Raw genomic sequence first — 13622 nt, 5'->3', positions numbered from 1 at the left:
TTGTTTGTTCAGAGTAGAAGAAGGGAAGAAAGGAGCTGAGGTTTGCTTTTCCATACAAGTGTACATAGCACATGCCCAAGAAAGCAGTGGGAGCAGATCAAGGGCACTGGTCTTTGTGGGCTGTGTATATACACATGCATGTCTGAAATGGACACATTTGTATCCTTATTATGACCTTGCTTCTGCTTCCCTCCCTTTGCCCTGATACCCCCTTCCTTACCATTACCCTTACATCCCCGACAGACTCTCCTCTTCTGCACCATGACTCCCTTGCCCCAACTCATCCCTGGCACCAATCCTAATACCTCAGCCTGGCCAACCTTGATGTCTGGATACACCCACTCAAGACCTGATGCTCATGTTCTTGACTTTTTCACCCACTGTCAAATGAAACACTGGGTATCAGGCTGTGTGGGTTAAACTGTGGGCAAATTATACAAAGTTATTTGCTGAAGGATACAGGCTTCATTTTCATAGAGTAGGCAAAGCTTGTCTTACATACATTGCAAGATATATAAAAATGACTAATTCCCAGAGAGAGTTTCTAAGCAAGAAAAAAAGCAAGATGATTAATCCCCTACTTTCTATATCCATTGCTGTTTCAGTCTTTTGAGCACAAATCCCAGATTTTGTTTTACTTTGTAAAGGTCAATATTAGTTTAACATACACTTAAAGTGAAATGGCCTATTACAGGAGACTGAACTCCTGCTAACCTCTAAATGATAACACTGAGAAATGTGTAGACGGTGAGAAAAGATGAGATTTTTACCTGAGGATTGCTGAATCCAGCTCCAGATTAAGTCAGAAGTTAAATGAATTTGCCTATGTCAAAATAGCTCTTGGTAACTTGTTTTTTCACATCCCCAAACCAACAGGCAGTTCAGTATGATTGACAGACGTGTCTCCAGAGGAAAGCTTGCATTTTGCAGTGCTAAGCATGTTTGCATGGTAATGTGGTCCTATTCTTGGTAATGTGGAGAGTGCTCAATAATTTAGGGACAGTGTTGGGCTTGCAAGACTTCTGAAATTGCAACTGTAGCAATTCTTCTGTGCAAGGCAATTCTGTGTCAGTAGAAACATTGAGACAAGATGGGCTCTCACAAAGCATTTGTCAACAAGACAGGATTTACATCCTTCTCAGGAGCTAGGCAAAAGGGAAAAAAATCTGAAATGGTCCCACTCTTTCTATCAAAGCATAGAAAGCAAAGGTTAGGAGAAGCTACGTAACCAAAGTCTCTCAAACAAGGTTTACTTCTTACTCAAGCTACTCTGCATCGGTCAGCTGGGGGTCTGTTCCACATCTTCTAAAACCAGGACCCGGAGAGAGGGGACAGCTGTCATCTCAAATATTGCTGGTCACCAAGCAAAGGGAAAAAGAGAGCACAGCCATTGTGCTAGCTCTTATGGTCCCCTCAAAGAGCACTTTCACCCATTTTCATTGCCAAAGCACATCCCATGGCCACACTTAGCTTCTGAGGGGTAGCAATTCACTTCATGCTGGATGGAGGAGAGCTAGAAATTTGGTGAACAGCATGAATGACAATTGTGCCATTTGTAGAATAGTTACCATTTATTGAGGGTTTACTATGGGGCCCCACTTCTGCTGAGTACTTGACATATTTGTATTTCATCCTCACAGTAATCCTGTGAAGGAGGTGCTATTATCCTCATTTTACAAAGGAGGACCTTGAGGTTCGGAGAGATTAGTAAATGCCCAAGATCACAGTGAATGACCGGGCTTGGAATCAGGGTCTGCCAAACTCCCAACACCTGCTTCTTTACACTTCAGTCTCCTCTGTCTTTATCATTTGTTACCTTTCATATGAATTCAGGTATATCTTGGGACATAATTCCCTTCATGCCTTTCCTTGTGAGAGGACACACGGAGATGAGTTGGGTGCTTACTCTTTCTAAATCTAGCATTCAATGCCCTTATGCCTCCATCCCTATGGACGATGAATGTCAGAGAGACTCAGCATCAGTTCACCTTGAGGTAAGATTATCTTTTGCTCCTTCTGGAGCTCACTGGACTCATTTACATGTTTGTTGTGTCTTTTCCCTCATGATGGGAGCTCTTATCATTCACCCATCACCTAATTATGAATAATTTTGTATGTTTCCAGCTTTTCTGAAACTCCTTGGAAGTGGTTGGCTTGTTGTTTTCATTGGGTAGATGTTTTACATTAACCACCAAGTAAAACATAATTGAGGCTGAGGGCAAGAGGCGCGTACCTCCAATCACAGGAGCATTAGCGCACAGACATTTCTATTTATATGCACATCAGTATGCGGTTGGTATTTGTTTTCTTTTTCTGCTTTTTCACATTTTGCATGAGATATACCCTACAAAACATGTTGCTGTAGCAACAAGAACAAACACTTGCATGTGTTAAATTAATAAGGCAGTGTTGGAAGCTGACTTTCCTTCAAGACAGGAACAGTCTTTGGTTGCCATTGTTTTCTCTAGGAAATTACTGAGTGACATAAAAAAAACAATGCGTTGTTAACCGTGGGTATGAACGTCTACATCGGTGCTTCCTGTGAGATCTGTTGTCTGCCAGAAAGCTTAAAAACAAGTCAAGAGGCAATTTAGTGGGAAGGGGCATAAGGGAAGTCCCCACTCGGAGCTTTGCACATGGTCATATCCTGCTCAAAAGGCCACTTCATATCCTGAGCAGCTAAAACCTCCTAATGGTCAACAGCAGAGTTTAATCACACTTTGAAATTTGCCCATGTTTTTCAGAGTATTCCACTCTGTCCTGTTTCTTGGAGCTGCTTATCTTTTATTATTCATTTAGTCTTTTTCTTCCTTTTGTTTCTGGTTAAGCAATAAAGGATTCAAAGTAAAGACTCCGTATATCAGTGGTGTTATAAAAATTCTTAATTTTCAAGCATATCATCAGAGCCCAAGCCATTAACCTCATTGAAGCTGAATTTCTTTCCCTGTAAAATAACGGTATGGTAGCCTTCTCCATTCAAGCTGTCGCAGTTCATGATACTGTGAATCTCAGAGAAATGCAGTCTTGGGCTTTCTTCTCCTCTGTGCATACTAAGTGCGTAGCATACTGTCTGCTCCGGAAACGTGTTCTCATGGATCCTAAGTGTAGTCATTCACACACAAAGCAGAATTTAATTCGTTAATTATTTCAATGTTTTATTAATGATAGTGTTCACCACACTGTAAACAGATTTATCCTTCTCGCTTTAATTAAAGCTCTTGGGAGTGCTCTCCTCAAAACAACTGTGACTTTTCCCTGATTAAAATGCCAGGAGACGAGGGGGAAAAAAGGCAAGAGATATAATGCCTAGATGGGATATGACCTTTGTTGATCCAAAGAAATAAAATGGCACCAGGGACTAATCGATTACCACACCCTCCAGTGAGTTTAGAAATAGAATTGCTTGATAAACCGACTCAGGCTGAAACTCCACTCTTCTCCAAATTTGGGGGCATTGTCTTTTGTGGGAAAATTTTTGGGTACTAGATTATTTATGCCGTCACTTATCCCAGAGAAGCAGAAAACGAAAGCGCTGGCTCCTAAACCCCATCCTGTTTGGTTTGGTAAATCAGCCCTTTTATGGATTAATCACACAGAAGAAAGAAGCCTCCACAAAGATACTCTGTAGCTCTGAGAATACCTCACCGAGCCCCCAGAGCAAAATCGTCTTCTCTCTCCACTACCTCTCTCTATTTACTAGAACAGATGTTCATTCTGAGGAATGAGGAGAAGGAAAGTTCCAGAAGAGAGGAGCTAGCACTAACTTTATGAGGAGGCTTGATTCTATATTTTCCTTTTGCCTTATGTATGTTCCTGTTGGATAATATTCCACATCTTCTAACTGAAGGAACTTTGAAAGCAGACATCAGCAACAAAAGGCCTTAGTGTGGAAAGGAGGTAATCTGAACTGAGTCATAACACACCCACAATACCACACACCACACACCCTCAGTCGTATTCACTCACTTACAATCATAGTGTCAAAGAAAGTAAATGCCCTTGTTAATGTTCAACATGTGAAACTGATCAGGCCAGGCCTTAGGGTTGTTTTGTGGATTTTAAAATTAGTTATATGATTGGGGTGCTAGGTGGCTCAGTCGATAAAGCGTCCGACTCTTCATTTTGGCTCAGGTCATGATCTCATGGTTTTGAGATCAAGCACTGTGTTGGGCTATGCTCTAGGCATGGAACGTGCTAGGGATTCTCTCTGTCCCTCTGCCCCTCCCCCCACTTGCACTCTCATTCTTTCTCTCAAAAATTTAAATAAATAAATAAATAATAAAATTAATTGTAAGACATGTTCTAACAACAAAACTTTATGTTCCTATTGCACTTTTTCTTTTTTCTTTTATTTTTTTATCTTTAATTTAATTTTATTTTTAGAGAGAGAGAAAGAGAAAATGCAAGTGGCAGAGAGGGGCAGAGGGAAAGAGAAAGAGAATCTGAAGCAGGCTCCATGTTCAGTGTGGAGCCTGACGCAGGGCTTGATCCCATGACCCTGGGATCTTGAAGTGAGCCAAAATCAAGAGTCAGCTGCTCGACCAACTAAGCCACCCAGGCTCCCTACTTTTCCTTTTTTAAAGCACCTTTTTGCACACATCCCAGTTTAGTCTTAGAATGTAAGTTAAATAGGCCAAAGATTTACATCCTCAACTTCATGTGAGAAAACAGAGGCTCAAAGAAGTTAAATGGTTCATGAGTCCCAACTTGCAGAAAAGATGCAACTTGTGGAGAAAATTGGGCTTACACAATGGAAGTGGACTTCCTTTCTCACACGTGAGAATGGAGTCAGTAGGCACAGAGAGATCATGAAGGCAGACAGCAGCTGGTGAGTCACCACTTGTGGCTGGACCTGACCCAGGCCCAGCGTGCAGCTGGCTTTTCCATAGCTCTTTGGCCATTCGAACTGTGAGTTTTTCACCTTACACTCTCAAATTCTCAAATGCAGTAAACTGAGCAATTCTCTCACACCGACTCTACAGAGGAAAACCACAAAGTCTGGTGAGGTCGTAAGGCCCTACAGGTCCTGGAGGAGAGACAGTCATTCAAATAGCCAAGTTCCTATAATCCCCAGCCCAAGGGTCTTTCCTCTAGGCCAGGAGGTCTTTCCTGGTTTATTGCCCAAAGGCTTCCCAGCATCCCTCCAGGGCTGTGAGTTGGAGCTACCAGCAACTTCCAGAGTGGCTCTGTCATCATTAAAACATGTGATTAACAGTTATGACTTGCTGATAATGGAGACAAAAGGCAATTTAAAGGCATGGGCTTGATTTCAGGAGCTAAGAAGGGGCCAGCTGGATGCCCTGTATTGGAATATTAACAAATGGAATGAAGTAACTCATGAATTCTTGGAAATATTCCCTCTGACACATGGAATTATTACACATTTTTAGGAAATCTTAGGTGGGAAAAGTTAGTGCTCCTCATTCAGTTAAAAGAATTTATTTGGAATCCTTGTTTTTATCTTTAATGTTACTTGTCTCCCAAAATTAAGATAGAAACTGAAATCATTTATCGTAAAGCCTTAGAATATCATTTATTTTAACAGGCTTCATGTATAATTTTCTTCTAAACTTTCTGGAAAAATCTTTTGTTCTCATAGTAATGTGTTGAGTATGGAACAGGTATCGTGGATGAAATAGTTTTTGACATTTTCATACAACTGCTAGTTTTTAGCAGGTTTATAATCTGTAATGCTGTATTCATAATTGGTTCCATTTGCTGAATTGACTGGTCCAGAACATATATTGAGCCACGTTATCCTGACTGTAAACGGTCTGCTTATAAACCAGACACTTTAGAGGGTACATTATCTCATTCAGATCATTAGTAAATTGCTGAAATCGCAATAAAATGATCCTTTATAAATGTGTAACTAGAGAACTGACAAAAATAGCTCACTGGGTTACCCAAATGTGGAATGAGACATGTAAAATATAGTGTTGGCAAATTTAGGGAAAATATAGCTGTTTGACTGAATGTTTATTCCCCAGGTGTGCTGCCTGTGTGTGTGTGTGTGTGTGTGTGTGTGTGTGTGTGTGTGTCTGTGGTGCAACTAATATTAGTATGCTGTTTTAGCTAAAACATTGATCTGGAAGGGAGAAAAATTGCTTTAAAAAAAATTCCCCCAAGATAAGTCTTTCATTATCTTACACTGTTTCTGCAGGGACCTCTACTTCCTGATAAAATGAATGCTTTACATCCTATCACAGGGCTGTTTTCTCTGACTAGGTTCCACCCAGGAAGTCTCTGTTCCCAAAATTCCTCTCTGGAGGAACTTTTCCTTTGCTTTCTCTTGTACCTTGTTTTCTCAAGTTGTTGAAAGTCATTTGAAGGAAATACTTATAGAAAAAATGTACAGGGATGGGTTAAAGTCAGAACTTGTTGCTGCGTTAAAGGAGGTTATGATTTGGGGAACATAGAATAAACGTGTGGCATAATTATTTAAGATATTTTTACCTGACTGTTTTGTCATCTACAAAATACCAAGATCATTTTAACTGTTTTGATCAAATAAACCACTTAATTCAGTTTTAAAAATCAGTCAAATGATTTTACTAATTAGTATTTCATGTCAACACACCCCAAGAGAATGTGTGATATTTAAAGAAACCTCTTAGATTTTTATGATGAAATCGCTGGAAAGACAATATTGAAAAAAACCACAACTATTCAGGTAAACTACACTTCACATAGATTAATTTGCATACCACACACATTTCATTTGGTTATGGTTTTGGTTTCTTAATTGTTTTATGTCTATTTGGAACCAATATTCATAGTTATATTCTAGAGGAGAATTGTTTTCTTTCTAGGATAGCTCAGCTTTAAGTATAAGGCTAAAAGCAGATGCAAACATCATTTTATCTAAATTCCTTATTTTGCTTGAGTTCAGAGGTTAAGTGATTTCCAAGACCACATAGCAAGTTAATGACCCAGACCCTAGACTAGAATCTTAGCATCCTTGCTGCCCCTTCTTTGTTGCTACTCAGTTTTAATACTGTGCAAACATGAATTTGGATCCTTCTTGAAGGTGACATCGTGAAGACCAGGTAAGCACATTTAAGTCCCAGCATATTCCTGCTTAGTTACTGATTGGTAAAGGATGTCTATCAAATTGAGCAGTCATTGCCAAAGCTTTACCTTTGGCCAATGACTGGACTCTGTCCTGACCAGAGTTTCTTGGTCTAAACAATACTGATGTTTTAGATTAGATAATTCTTTAATTTTTTTAATGTCTATTTATTTTTGACAGAGAGAGAGAGAGAGAGAGAGAGAGAGAGAGAGAGAGAGAGAGAACGAGCAGGGAGAGGCAGAATCCGAAGCAGGCTCCAGGCTTGGAGCACAGAGCCCGATGCAGGGCTTGAACTCATGAACGGTGAGATCATGACCTGAGCCAAAGTCGGATGCTTAACCAACTGAGTTGCCCATGCTCCCCTAGATTAGATAACTCTTTATTGTGGAGGCTATCTGTGCATTGTAAGATATCTAGCAGTACCTCTGGCCTCCACCCACTAGAAGTCAGTAACACACACACACACACACACACACCACACACACACACCTCAATTATGACAGCCAAAAATGTCTGTAGGTATTGTACAATGTCCTACTGGGGACAAAAATCCCCCTCCATTGAAAACCATTGGTATAGAAGATGCCCCAAGTCCTAATCAAGTCATTTTTTAAATAATAAGGTTAATCACCATTAATAAGGTTGATCACAAAGGAAAGGTAAACTGGTTGCTTGGCTGTTTTTTGTCACACTTCAATTGCTTATCATAGATAATCATTTGAATAGAACCGTAGTTCTTTTGTTTTCCAAAAATACAGATGCATCTGTTTACCTTATGCAGGAAAACAGCATCATAAACCTCCTGGTTTATTTATCTTAAGCTTCACTATTTTTAGCTTTTAAAAGTGAACTGTTTTTAGCTAAATAAATACAGATGTGATTTCAAAATACTGTAGCTTGGGTCTCAAAATGCACTGATAAGGATTGGATTATGAAAAGGAAACACAAGGATAAAATCACAAGTCATTGTTGACAAGATATAGGAAAAATAAGACTGAAATGAGCCCCTCCACACCTGGACATTATGTGTCACTGACCTTTGCCAACGTATTTTAATTTTTTTGCAGTATGTAAATCAAATGTGTGTGTGTGTGTGTGTGTGTGTGTGTGTGTGTGTGTGTGTTTTCACTTCCATGGTAATCAAGAGTAAGGAGCTGTGTTTGAAAAACTTGTCTATTGCTTATTAACTTATCTTTTCATGGGAAAAATACTATTAAGTTTCCAATTTTGTAACCTAAACAACAACACATTAAGAGCTATCAATTCCAACCAGTTTCATATCTGTGGACCAATAAGAAGGCAAGGTTGATGGTTTCACATCTGTTTTGGGTGAAAGGCTGTTCCTGTCTGTGGTATTTAAAATTTAAAGAACTTCTGTTATTATACAATTGGGAATCCTCAGGGAGTAAAATGTTAATGAAATCCATAACATGCACAGATTTTATGATAGCAGTTTTAAGAAATTCCTTTGGTGGGGTTTGTTGATTTCTGTCCCGGCGGTAATAATTGTACCTTTTACAGAGTGCATTAATGTTCGCATTTAGGAGCAATGGCTACGTTTATGCAGCGTGTAATGTAACACACGAACTCCTAAGCTTTAAATAACTTTCATATCGTAATTTGAAAGCCCTGGAGCAAAAAATGTGTGTTCTTCAGAATTGGCATAACCCACAGTTTAAAACTTACCTAGCACGTTCACAGCAACCTCCTCCAAAGATGGAAAAGGTACACCCTGCAAATTCTAAAGCCTGGATGCAGATGGACATTCCAGACCCTCTTATATTTCTCATTTAATGCACCATTTGAAAGCTCTGCATCAAAAAGGCAATTTTGATCAGCATCACAATAACAATTTGGGATGCTGACCTACAAGAGAGACAGATACTCATATTTATTTCCTTTCTCCACTTCCACTGCCCTCCCCGCAGCTTTCGAATTTCATTTAATTCTGTGTTCAGATAAAGAGAGGAAAGCAGATTAAATCAAAAATGCTCTATAAATCCCAATAGTAATAAAATGCATTATGCTTTCATATTTCCAGCTATTGAACAGAGTAAGCATGTGAAACTAATTGCACACATTATGACTCAGAATAATCACATATGTACTCATGCATGTGACATGCAGGGTTTTTTTTTTAAGCTCTCTTTTCCTTAAGGGGTTAAAACTGCATTTATGACACTCTTAGAATTGCCTTTCTTCAGAATAGCGAAGTCTTACTTTTACCAAAGTTTTGTTTTCTCACAATTCTAATGCTTTAAATTTCTGACTACATTTTCAGGATTTAGCAGAAAAATAAACCAGCTCCTTTATTCTTTGAGCAGGCCTGAGAAGGACTATCTATTGATAGAATTCTTCAGGGGATGGATGATTGGACCAGACAGCTTCTGAAGTCTTTTCAAGCATTTAAGATTCTGTGATCCTATTAGAAATAAATTTACTCTATCAGCTGGTGCCCTGGGCTTTGCCTAAATGAAAACATAAATATATGAAGCATAAGTGGAATTCATTTTAAATACTCCTGATTACCATGTGAGGCAGCACATAGCAAAAATGTATTCTCAATTCAAAACATTTTCTCTTCTTTGATCAAGTAATTGTTTAGGTTGGTTTCACCATGAAGTTTGCCTGAGGATTTCACATAGAAACTTCACTAGTGAGGCCTGTCTTCCTTGGTTCTTTTGTACTAGCTCACAGGGATGTGCAGCCCACCAGGGAAGATAAGATGAGGCCCAGAGAGTTCATCGTTCGTGTCTCTCCAATCTTTGAAGAAAATATCTGTAAGGCATAAGCTTACCTACCATTATGGACTGTTCACACCTTAAAGTCCTGCCAATACTCAGTCTTTTTTTCTTTCCTTAAGAAGACAAATACCACATTCAATTCTGAGGATGTTATAGGCCATAATACTATCCCAGAAAAGTGACAGGGAAAAAAAGCGGCCCCAGGGAACCTGGATGAAGCTGTATGAAGAAGGACATTACAGTTGTCTTATGCCTCCAAGACTTGATGTATTTACTTTGGGCTAGAGCTGATGCAGATAGATCCATCTCAGACGAGAGAAAGACCAAGACCCAGGGAGACACGCAGGCTAATAGCTACAGAAAGTGCAAGATATCTGACAGAGCTTTCAGTTTAAGAATCTGGAAATGAAATCTAAAATTTGCAGTGGGGAGTACCTGTGATAATAAAAAGAAACTAGCAAATTATGAAATATGAAATACTGAAGAAAATGTTCTTTTGTATTTTAGGAGGGACACCACGCTCACGGGAAGAAGAGATAATAGCTCTTTTTTATGTTCCTAGTCTTAAAAAATGAAGGTATAGCACGTAGGATTTTCATGGGCTAATTATTTAAACCTTATTTTAAAAATCCAGGCTAGTCATTGCTACTCTCAATCAGCAACATTCTATCACACACACATTATACTATTTCTGTAGTTTTAACTTATGTTTCCAAATATTGCAATAAGGAGGCTCTAATTTATTTAGAAAGCTCCAATGCCAAGACAGCAAGAATTCATTTATTTAACAATTCAATTTCCATGGAAAGAAAAACGAGTCAATACATTTGTACATTCAATATGGTATTTCCTCTCAATCAACCAATAGGAAATAAATGAATCTTCTTTATTGCGACAAACGTGGAAGGCATCTTACGTGATCTCCATCTGCACATTCCTGTGTTTTCTGGGCAGTAGGACAAAAAGGAAAAGGAGGCAGGAATAGGCAATTTGGGGTTCATCCTGTATATGCTGAAATTCAACTGTGATTATTAATTCCTGTAATACAATAATCCAGTCCCCTTAGCCTAAGAACTTTGCGGTTTCAAGAAGAATTTACGTTAACATCTGTTTATCTACTTATCTTTCTTTGAAGTGTCTAGACTTAGAATATTCATGTGTCTCATATAGAATTCATCTTAATTAAAATCTTTTTATCAAAAGTAATTCAAATGTTATGAAGCAGTTCATTTGATTTCTTTTTAAATACTGGCAGTTTTAGTAAAACCATGCAAAATGATGTGTTCTTATCCTTAACTTTGTGTCTAAAAGTATAGTAACAATGGGATAGGATTCTTACTGCTCCAAAAACTTGCAAGGGTATATGAAAGGGATGCTTTTTTTAGCATTTCCAAATATGCGCCTTAGCTCCATGTTTTTCTGTCAAGAAGTGCCCCTTCCACACACACACACACACACACACACACACACACACACACACACACACAGCAGTGTGGCCATGTTCCCCAAGAAAGCATTTCACCTCTTGTCACCTCCAAGTGTATGGTTGAAATAGATGTATCCAACCACGTGTTAAGAATGGTTCCAGTGGATAAATGCAAGTCATAGCTTCCATTATGTTAAGGACTTTAGGCAGTGCTAGGGGACGAATAACATGATATGCTTAGTGTAACATCTGTGCTCATTCTCCTGTGGTTTGAAAGTAGTCATGCACATGCATTTTTCCCATTGTGTGACCCAGGCTGAAATGCATGAAATTAATATAGATTTTTTTTTCAGCCTGCATTTGGATGGCAAAGCAGCATATCTTCAGAACACAGAATGATGTCATGCTTTTTCCCTTTCTTCTAAGGGGAGCCTGGAAATCACTAATCATTATATAACATTTCTCCTCTCCTTGTTTTCATTGCCCAGCTCCAACACGGAATCAGTCCAAAACTACAGAACGTTTTTTGTGAATTGTAAATGCAAATGATTTTCTTAGAGAGTAATTTTTGAAAATGCATTATTTCAAGGCTTTTCTTGTCCCCCTTTCTCAGTGATCTTCAAAAAGAATCAGTATACACTTCCTGGATGAACGATAAGCTTCCAACAGGGAAAACGCAGTTGACCAAATATTCAATCGTGACGTTCATTTCATCTGTTCTCAGGAATGATTGGCATCCCTTCAGAGACTAACTGTTGACACACACTTTCTGATGGCCAGCTGTACCTAGGCAGTCTGTTCTTTCTCTCCTTTCTCGTCTCTGGGGCAGCATTCCTTATAACCTTAGGTGGTGACTGACTTTAATCTCAATAATCCCATCAGCTCCTTGCTGGATTGTTCATGCCAAGTGGACGAGTTTTCTTGGACACCTGCACTTGCAGATTTGCCATCAGCACATGAAATTCTCATTAACGTGACAGGCCCACCTAGCTCCCTGAGAAATACATGGAAAGTCAGTATAAAAGGATGCTGTCAGAGTTTATAGGCCAAGAAGCTGATTTAGACCGTTGCCCTCATCTGCAAGTCTTTAGTTTCCAGAAATTCATCCTTGTGTTTGTTTTTGAAACCAAGCTTTTAGGAGGAGGGAGAAAAATTAAAGTCATGACTTACTGGAAAACTAATAATAAACAAGTCTTTTTGTTTGTGCTGGAATAGACAGATGCCTTTGGAGTACAAATGTGTGTTTATCTTGAGTCAGTTAGGGATCTCCCCACTAATGCAGATAAAACTTAACAGGAAGAGTGGAACAACAGCTTCTGAAACAAGTAAATACACTTTACCTGTACATGACATTTAATATGCTTTTTGGTCTTTTAGGTTTGAAAATCTCTTTAAACTCCTGATAGACCTGAAAGATGTATGTGTCATAACTGAGGTCACTGCATCTAGAAAGGGGTGATGTGATTTTTGCCTCGGTGCAGAGCTCTAGTTCTCCTGCCAGGAGGCTCACTTACGAGGCTGTTTCTCAGACACCATAGACAAAAAACCCACAAAATTCACCAAAGGCCTGAAATCTGCATGCATTTCCTAGCCACATACAGCTATAATTCCAACGTCTTATAAAGCCCACACGTTAATTTGGTAAAACGGTAGAGACCTATAGTTATGCAGTGAAATGTTGATGCTGTTCCTTTTTAGAAAATACAGGAAGGGTATGGGAAAAGTCTAACATACCAGATACATAAACAGCCAATACATAAACATCCTGTGGACATCATGCTTGCAATTAACTTAGCTCTAAAATAAAAGGTTTGCATGAGGTTGAGAGCATGATAGACATTGTGAAAAAAAATTTATGGAAGTCCTACTGTCCTTTGGGGTGACTTGTGGGAGGAAGGACACATACTAAGTTACTTGAGAGGTCATCTGAGAAATAAGTGAAAAGGAATACTTCACACAGCGTCAACCTAGCCCATGAAACTCATTGTTCAGTGGACTCCAGCCTCAAGTAGTGGGCTTTTCAAAGGACTGGAAATTTTATGAGTAGTTATACTAGTTGCAGTTATAAACGCCAAGATAAAAATAATCACATTCCTAGCTTACGTGCACAAGTTAGTTGGCCAAACACTAACTTTGCCTTTAATGACAGGCAATTGGCTTTTGTTTGGAAGAAAGGGGTTTCAGATCTTGCCAACAATGGTGGACAGGCACAGCACTGAATTTAAATCCAACAGATATATACTGAGTATCTGCTAAAGATTAGACACTGTATATGAGAGCCAGGTGAATTTAAAATGAAAGTTTCTGTCCCTCCTTCAGAAGAGTTAAAATCCAGGTACACTCACACACACACACACACACACACACACACACACACACA

General features: G+C 39.0%; 1 protein-coding gene across 6 annotated transcripts in view; it reads left to right on the top strand.

Annotated features, from left to right (window-relative positions):
- Positions 1–13622, top strand: part of NRP1 (neuropilin 1) — a 139391-nt gene that overhangs the window by 72772 nt on the left and 52997 nt on the right. The window lies entirely within an intron of this gene.

Source organism: Leopardus geoffroyi, chromosome B4 (genome assembly GCF_018350155.1).
Source record: "Leopardus geoffroyi isolate Oge1 chromosome B4, O.geoffroyi_Oge1_pat1.0, whole genome shotgun sequence".
In the NCBI taxonomy this organism is placed as follows: Eukaryota; Metazoa; Chordata; class Mammalia; order Carnivora; family Felidae; genus Leopardus; species Leopardus geoffroyi.
The sequence above is the reverse complement of the archived record's forward strand: the minus strand, read 5'-3'. Positions and strand labels throughout refer to the sequence as shown.